Source organism: Carcharodon carcharias, chromosome 17, assembly GCF_017639515.1.
Source record: "Carcharodon carcharias isolate sCarCar2 chromosome 17, sCarCar2.pri, whole genome shotgun sequence".
Taxonomy (NCBI): Eukaryota; Metazoa; Chordata; class Chondrichthyes; order Lamniformes; family Lamnidae; genus Carcharodon; species Carcharodon carcharias.
The window spans coordinates 87,801,385-87,809,722 of NC_054483.1; the positions used below are offsets into that span (position 1 = coordinate 87,801,385).

Consider the following 8,338-nt stretch of genomic DNA (forward strand, 5'->3'; position numbering starts at 1 on the left):
AGGTATGAAATATAATAAAGCAGTGCCTTTCAACATAATCCATAATTCAGTGTGATCACACAAGGGATGCTCTTTGGAAATATAGCAAGATACACACAAAGTGCAAGGAATTGAATATTATTTAAAAGAAAATCACCTAATGAAACACTATTGTTCATTTTTTAATTCATTTTAAAACTGGAAGTTGTAATTGTTTGCAATGCTGACAAAAAATAATACCGGTCGAGTATCCTTTATCCGTAAATCTGAAAACCGAACATATCCAAGAACTGCACTTTTTTTCAACTTCACCAACCTTTAGCACGGGAAGTCCAGTTGTTTATCTGCACTGTTTACCTTGTGATTTTTGTGGTGAACATGACAAAAAGAAACTTATTGCGAGTACCCTGTATTTATTATTCAGTGATACATCTTACTTTTCTAGTGATTTTATTTACTTTAGACTATAGCTAACCTGGGCGTTGGCTGCTATAATGTAAGTTTATACACAGTATCCCAAAACTGAAATGATCTGAAGCCCAAAATGCAATCGGCCCTGAGGTTTTCGGATAAAGGATATTCGACTAGTATGTTTTTACTATTAGTATTATAAAAATAAAAAATACCAGGATATATATTTGTTTGGTTGCTTTCTTGGTATTGAATTATCAACAACTGTTGATGTTTTTATTGTGTTTCTTAGGAACAGGGATATTAGTGATCTTTATAGGGTCTTGAACAGTAATTGGCCAGTCAGATGGGGAAAAAAAGAGAATAAAAGAAGTTAAGAAGGAAGGAAAACATAATGAAAGGGAAGGATCTTATGGAGGTTTTAAAAGGAGGAGCAATCAGGAACAAGGTGGAAATGCTGGGTGCTGAATAAGGGGGTCAGAGCTATAATTGCTGAAGCAGGAGCTACTAATAGGGGGAGCAGAGGGAACAAGGAATGAGAAATACACTGTGTTCGAAATATAGAGGTTACATACAAAGGGATATGTGATTGGTCTAGGTTGCAGAGGTAGGGAGGTTGAGATCATGGAGGGATTAGAAGTTGAGGAAGAGAACCTTTAAAATTGATTTTCTGGGAGAGTGGTGATTTGGAAAGATGTTGATAATACAGGAATTACTATAAAAGCAAAATAATAGTCATCTTGTAGTACAGGGCTTGAATATTGCTGAAAAAGAGACATTTTTGTCAAAGCTTTTTGTCTTGCATTCATCAGGGCAATTTGCAAGAATGCCAAATGTAAAGGGAACAACAAGTTATATGAAGAAAGTACTGATTGGTTGGCAAGTGTAGTTTGATTGGTAGAGCTCTAGCTGTGGAGAATACACAAGTTGATGGTGACTGGCAGTTAACTACCAAGCATTGTTTGGAATTTAAACCAGGCAGCTTAACTCTGGTCAAGACATTGCCTTGAGGAATAAACCAGTGAATGGCTGTCACTTATTTTGTTAGCTAAAACATGTGTAATGTGTGTACATGTTCTTTCTGTCTGCAAAGAAAAGAGCATATTATTACTGGAAGTTACATGTATTGATACTACATATATTAATGCAAACAGAAAGAACAGTGTGCCTGTTTCAGCTAAACAGAAAAAGTGACAGCCATTCACTGGTTCATTCCTCGGGGAAATGCCTTGACCAATTGGAGTTAAGCTGCCTGGTTTAAATTTCAAATGATGCTTGGCAGTTAACTGCCAGTCACCATCAACTGATACATTCTCCACAGCAATGCCTCAACCTTTTTGTTATAACCCCAGCTGATGTTACTACTGGACAAGCCAGATCCTATGGTGGTACCCAGCTTGATAGATTTTAACTTTTAGTTTTTGTTTAGAAACATGGAGGGCAGCTACTGAACAGAGTCACAGGAGTCAGCTGATGAACTTGTAACGAAAGAATAAAACATTTATTAAACAAGAAAAGATGAACTAAGTTACGTTACTCCTTTACCCACAACTATACCTTTACAGATATATGCAGATTCGTAAGGATAACCCAAGTTATAAAAGCTACCTTATAATCATGATGACACTAAACACACTGTCCATGTAAACCATTTGGCAACCTGCGGTCAGGCACACCACATCCTGAAACCAAATGACAGATGCCACCCCAAACAGATGCTATGGATCCATCATCAACTACCCGCTCCCCCCCAACACCCCCAGACACTTATCCCACCTGAGCCAATTAGTCTCACTGAACTCTCCCTTTCACACAAAGGTTTCCAATTTCCACTCTGAAGAACCAGCTTTGGAATCTTCTCTCAACATCATTTTCTCTCAGAAGCCTTCCACAAGGATTCACTTCCAGGGTTTTGAACTCTCCTTCAGATGTTCTGCACCCCTGGATCAGTCAGGCTTTGCCTTCCATGCACTCTGTCTCTCAGGTACTCAGCCATGCCAAGAGAACACCACTGCTTCACATGCCCCTAATAAGGAGTCACCAACTTTGGTTGTCTCCTCGAATCTTCTGGCTCTTTGCAAGCCTATTTTGCTTTAATTTTGCATCTTGCAGCTTTCTCCCTTTAAGCTTGGAGCCTTCCTCTGTTCCCCACTCTTAAGTTTACTTAACAGGACCTTTTCCAGATTCCTGTTTTTTCCCTTTGCCTAGGAGGTCATCTTGGGACCCCTCTCTGTCCCACTCCTTGGCTTTGGGACCTTTTGGTTCTTTTGGGAAAACTATTCTCTGCAGTTCTGTCTGCTATGTCCAGCTTCTCCTGGCTCCTGGTTTCATCTGAATTAAAAAAAACTGCTGTTCTTTTTCTCCCTGTGTCTATGGGCCCCCTGATGCTAGGCAACAGCCCAGTTCAAGTGTCATAAAACCTCATTAAAAATGCAGGTATACACACAAACCCACAGTCTTGCAGGCATAGGTTTAAAATGAAACTAAAACTCAGGTTTCACCCTTTTTAACCCACAAATAAAACATATCACTTACTAAGGAATAAACTATAGCTTTAAGTTTAACATCCACAAATACAAACACAACTTAATTAAACTGTAACTAGTTCCTAACATTCTCATATAGTATAAATTGTTGTTCCCTTTTCATTCGGTATTCTTGCAAATTGTCCTGATGAGTGCAGGATGAAAAGCCTTGGCAAAAAAAATCTCTTTTTCATTAAAAGCAAAATACTACAGATGCTGCAAATCTGAAATAAAAACAGAAAATGCTGGAAATACTCAAAAGTCTATCAGCTCCGTGGAGAGGAAAACAACGATGAAATGTTAACTTTTTTTCTCCCTCTACAGATGCTGCTAGACCTGCTGTGTATTTTCAGCATTTTGTGTTTTTATTGCATGACTTTGTGTGGTTGGCAAAGTGAGATGCATTGTTCTGAATAGCATGTTATGGAAGGAGGAAGTGAGACAATGATGTTTGAGAGGTGGAAGAAAGCAGTCTAAGTGATGGATCAAACGTAAAGAGGAAGCTGGGCTGAATTAAGCATGGTGCACTCTGGACTTGACCTGAACTTACAGCTGATGAGGCTGAAGGAATCAGGAATAGAAGTGCTTAGATGTTTGTGATGTTTAATATATTGTTCAGGGAAACAGAGACAAAACTTACTATGAAATATTATCCTATGAACATTAAATTGTGCTGATTCATTTTAACTTATATATACATGAAGCTTGTGAATTAGTTTTAATTTTAAGCACTGATCTTTTCAAAAAAGTGTATTTTTAAAATTGTGTTATATAGGGGCTCTATTATTTTCAAGTATGATAGCATGAAAAATGAACTAAATCATTGTCTCTTCCTCGGGAAGCATATATCTTAGAACATCATAAATGCTGTTTTGATGCTCCACTGTCACATGATAAAACCCTTGCCACTGTAGTCATAAGACTATCGTAGCAACAATTGCTGAGGCTTATAGCACGTTAACCATTTTTAAATATATTAAAAAGACAATATGCATATTTTGATTGAGTTAGTCACTTAGGCACTAACATCCTTCACAGACTTGAAATTACAAATTCCTCCAACTTTACATTTGTGATTTATGCTCATCTGAGTTTCTCAACTGTAGTAAAACTTTTTATCAGTCCAATCTAATTATTACTCTTATGGACTTAATGAGCAAAAAATGTGACATGGCCCAGCAAAAACCTTTTGTTTTGGTTTTGAATGGAAATTTACGGTAAATCATAGATTCAGTATTACATTAGGAAATGTAACATTTGGAAATGTTTACTGCCATGAACACTATGTTGTGCTATTGGAAATATAACAATGCTAACATGCTTGTAGCAGCCCTAACAGTTAGATTTTACATTGCCTAAGATGCTTATCTTACAATGCTCTTGATAGATGATTCCAGAAACCCTAGCTAAGTAATGCATTTTCAACTGAATGTGTGCTCTGGTACCTAGGTTATTTCCTTGATCTTAATAGTATATGGCAATGAAGTAAGAGAGATGTGGGGGAGTTTAGGTATGATATAAAGTTATGGACATTTTGAGACTTGGACTCGATATAAACCCCAAAGTAAGAAAATTCTTGTCAGGGAATAACCTTATTGGTGAAAAGGATAATCACTAATTTAGAATGCAAACTAACAAGATTTATTGGACAAACAGAGTAATACTTAATATTCCACTAGTCGAGGCATGGCACGATACACTGTCTTTCCCATGAATCCTGGGATTTCTGAGATCTCTTCTTGGTTCCTTGAACCTGGTCCCTTGACCTACGATATTCTTCAAAATCTTAACTTAGTCAACTCAACTCTAACATACATACAAAACCCTTTTGCAGCTTTAAAACTTCAACTCTAATTTCCCGATCTTCCTTAACTGCTGTAGCTGCTTATTTCACAGCTACTTCTGAGTGCTCGTGCTCTCCCTCAAGCTGGAAGTAGCTCCCTGACAAAGATTGTTCACTTTTTCTTGGACAATTACTTTAACCCTAATACTGGATTTTAATACTGATCTAATACCTATACCTGGATTTCTTACAATAAATCATTAACCTATATCTGGATTTCTTATGGCACATCCTGTAGCCTATATATACCTGGATTTTTTTATAGCAAATCCTTAACATATGACAATTACCCATCAACCGGTAACACCCTTTGCAAGTGCCAACTACTAACTCCTAACTTTCCTTCCCAGCAAAAGCTCCCTTAGCAAGTTTCCTGACATGAATGCTGTCCCCTGGCAAGTGCAAAGAATCCTGGCAAGTGTTCTGTTTCTATACCCTTTTTGCAGACAGCTTTTGCCACATTCAGTCTAACTTGTGCACCTGTGTCAACATAACTAATAACTTCTAAACAAATATTTGCAATACTTAACCATTGGCAAGAATGCTTCTAGTTTCCCTTCAACAAAATAACCTTAACTTGTACCCTTTACTTACAATTCTAGCGCTCAGGCCATTCTTCTAGCCAGTCAGCATCCCAGTTTTGGCTTCTGTTTACTGCTAATGCTAGACTCACTGGAACTCAAATGTGCAAGTGTAGCCCAATTATAACTCCACATAATTTCTTAAAGCTACATTACAATATTTTGGCATTTAAAAATGCTAACTTTTAAAACTTCTTAACAACATTCCAAAAAGACATACAAATTAAGATTTTTCATCACCTAAGCTTATGTGCAGTACAATTTGATAACTTAAGCCTCATTAATGACACAAATGTGTCAGTGAGGTGAAGTTTAACAGGTGGAAAATGTGCTGTGTAGCACAGAGTCCTTTATTGCCTAGGGTACTGCAGTCCTTAGCATCAGGAACAGAAAGTCAGTGTGTTAGACAATGCCTGATCTGCTGAGCACAGAGAAATGTGCATGGGTGCTGAAGCCTTTGCAAGAACCACGCACTAGACTTATTAATAATCAATTTGTGATGGAAATTAGGCTAGTTTCTCATACCACATTGGTGCACCAATTGCCCAGTGTCCACTGAAAGCAAATATATGTAGCCCCCCAATATCTAGAGAGAGTTCCCTGAACTTGCTCTATGGACCAGTTACTTAATGTCAGCAGTATGTAAGATAATAGAACCTTCACTCAATGGATATAATAGAAAAATGTAATGAAGAGTAATGAGCATGATTTTCAAAAGAGGTCATGTCTGAATTTTTTGAAGAAATAACAAAGTAGATGAGGGTAAAGTAAATGTAATATACTTAGCCTTTGATAAGTATTGCAAACCAGACTCGTGACTAAGGTCACAGCATATGAAGCCAAGGGACAAATAGAATGGATAGCAAGTTAGCTACAAAACATAAAAGGGATTAAAGGTATTTACTCAGACTGGCAGAAGTTGCGAAGTGGTGTTCAACAGGATTGGTCCTTAGAGCACTATGATTCATCATTTACATACTTAGTTTGGACTTGTGACCAGTGTTCCCTCTAAATTGTGCACCTGTGTGGCGACAATCTATCAAGAGCCACCCACTTAAGTATTGCAGCTGCACACATCCTGATGGTTAAATGAGATATAAATTTTGGAATTGTATATCGGGGAGAGCGTGAACGCAGTCCCTGACTACCACAAATTTTGCAGTCGAGTATCCCGCATTTGGGGACATCGCAGGCGTCAGCACACCCGAAGTGCAATGGGATAGCCTCGTCCTGGAGAACCTCCTTCATGATCAAGGTTTCTCCCCTGCCAGGTAATGGCACTCTATCCATGAACAAGGAATTGGTAGGAGTTTAACAGATGAGAGCCAAGCCTGCTGACATAATTAATCAGGTGAAATTAACAGCCAAAATTCACTCATGTCAGCTCCTGGAGCCCAATGCTATGTCACCACTGTCTTTCCATTCGCTGCTTCCCTTCTGCTTACAGCTTTGTCCCTCCCATGTGCCTCTTTCTTCCGTGACCCTTCTGCGTGCCTCTTTCCTCCATGACCCTCCTGATTGCTGCTCCTCTCGCTCCTACGCTCACTTCCTCCTTCTCCCAAGTCCTCAATCTCAGCGAAGGTTCAGGAGAGAGAAGCAGCGAGAGGGAGGGTCAGGGAGGGAGGCAGCAAGCAAGAAGTGACCGGCGAGCGGGAGGGTTAAGGAGGTAAGTGGTGAACTTGAGCAAGGTGTCAAGCTGGAAGTGAGACACCAAGCAGGAGGGAGGTGGTGAGTCACAAAGAAAGTGACGAGTGAGAGGGTTGGAGAGGGAGATGGTGAGTTGAGAGAGGCGATGAGCTGGATGAGGGAAGCCGTGAGTAGGAGATGAGTTAGTAACAGTATTTTTGGACAAGTTAATACCACTGATCTAGTGATTCTGCTGCAGCTGGTTCTGTAAAATTATTAAAGGAAGATTGATTCCCAAAATATTTGATACATTAAATACATAAGGGCATTTCTTGGGAGTTTGTGAAAAGTTTAGGAGGCCTCATCTAGATCTCCAGATAATAATAGTGGTTCTTGTGAAGTTATCTCATGGGGCATTTTAAACTTTGCATCCTGACAAATACTGTCCCTCCCCAATTCACTTCTGTATATATTGTATGAGATAATTTACTTTAAAATTGGTGAAACTGTTTATTACTTTGAAATTCATAGATTTTAATCTAAACAGAGCTCTAGGTGCTATAAATGCCACTGCTTCCCCAAAAGCTTCCTCAAAACTCATGTGTTTCCATTGTCTCATCACCACAACACTCTCTTCCCCAGTTCCCAAATGTAGTTTCCCTCTCCAATTCATTTAATTTACAAGGGCGCTGTGTGTCACTGACCTTCGGCCTCCAGTTCACAAGTGTCAACCTCTACTCCAATTTACAGAGACACTCTAACTCTGTCTGATTATGTATGTTGATGTGAAGAAATAACGGAGCTATTTTCCTCACTATTTTCTTTTATGTCAAGGAAACATTCAAAAAAGCTGATAAAAATACACATTTCCTAACAATTCAAAAGGCACACCTCCTTAGCTCTTTCTATTTTGAGTTTGTCAGATTGAAACAGAAGATTGTTGTCTTGTCTTCAGCCAATTTGCTACCAATTCAACTTTTATTCTGTCACATGACTTAAATAGAAGCTACAAAATATAAACTAACAAACACCCCTCTCCCATATGGTAGTACAGTGGTTATGGTACTAAACTTAAAACCTAGAAGTAATGCCACAATGGTAAATTTAAAACTGAATTCAGTAAATCTGGTAATTTGTGGACTAGCATGTTACCGTGTTAATGGCTGGGGATGGTATTCTTCCATGCTAATTGTAATTTACATATATAGATTTGTCTGTTTCTACTGGTAGCGCACTTCCACACATTACCTTATTGGTGCAGATAACAAAATTCATTCAGCACGTAGATTTTAAAAGCTAATAGAGAGAGAGAGAATTGTTTACATATGGCTTGAGGGCTCCACTATGCAAGCGTGGGGCAAGGTGAGGAGGCA

The 8,338-nt window shown here is 38.7% G+C and overlaps 1 non-coding gene across 1 annotated transcript; it reads right to left on the reverse strand.

Moving 5' to 3' along the window:
• Window positions 1-6,455: 6,455 nt before the first annotated feature.
• LOC121290250 lies at window positions 6,456-6,618 on the reverse strand. Its single transcript, XR_005945731.1, has one exon. It is a non-coding gene; the product is annotated as a U1 spliceosomal RNA (small nuclear RNA).
• Between the last annotated feature and the right edge of the window lie 1,720 nt (window positions 6,619-8,338).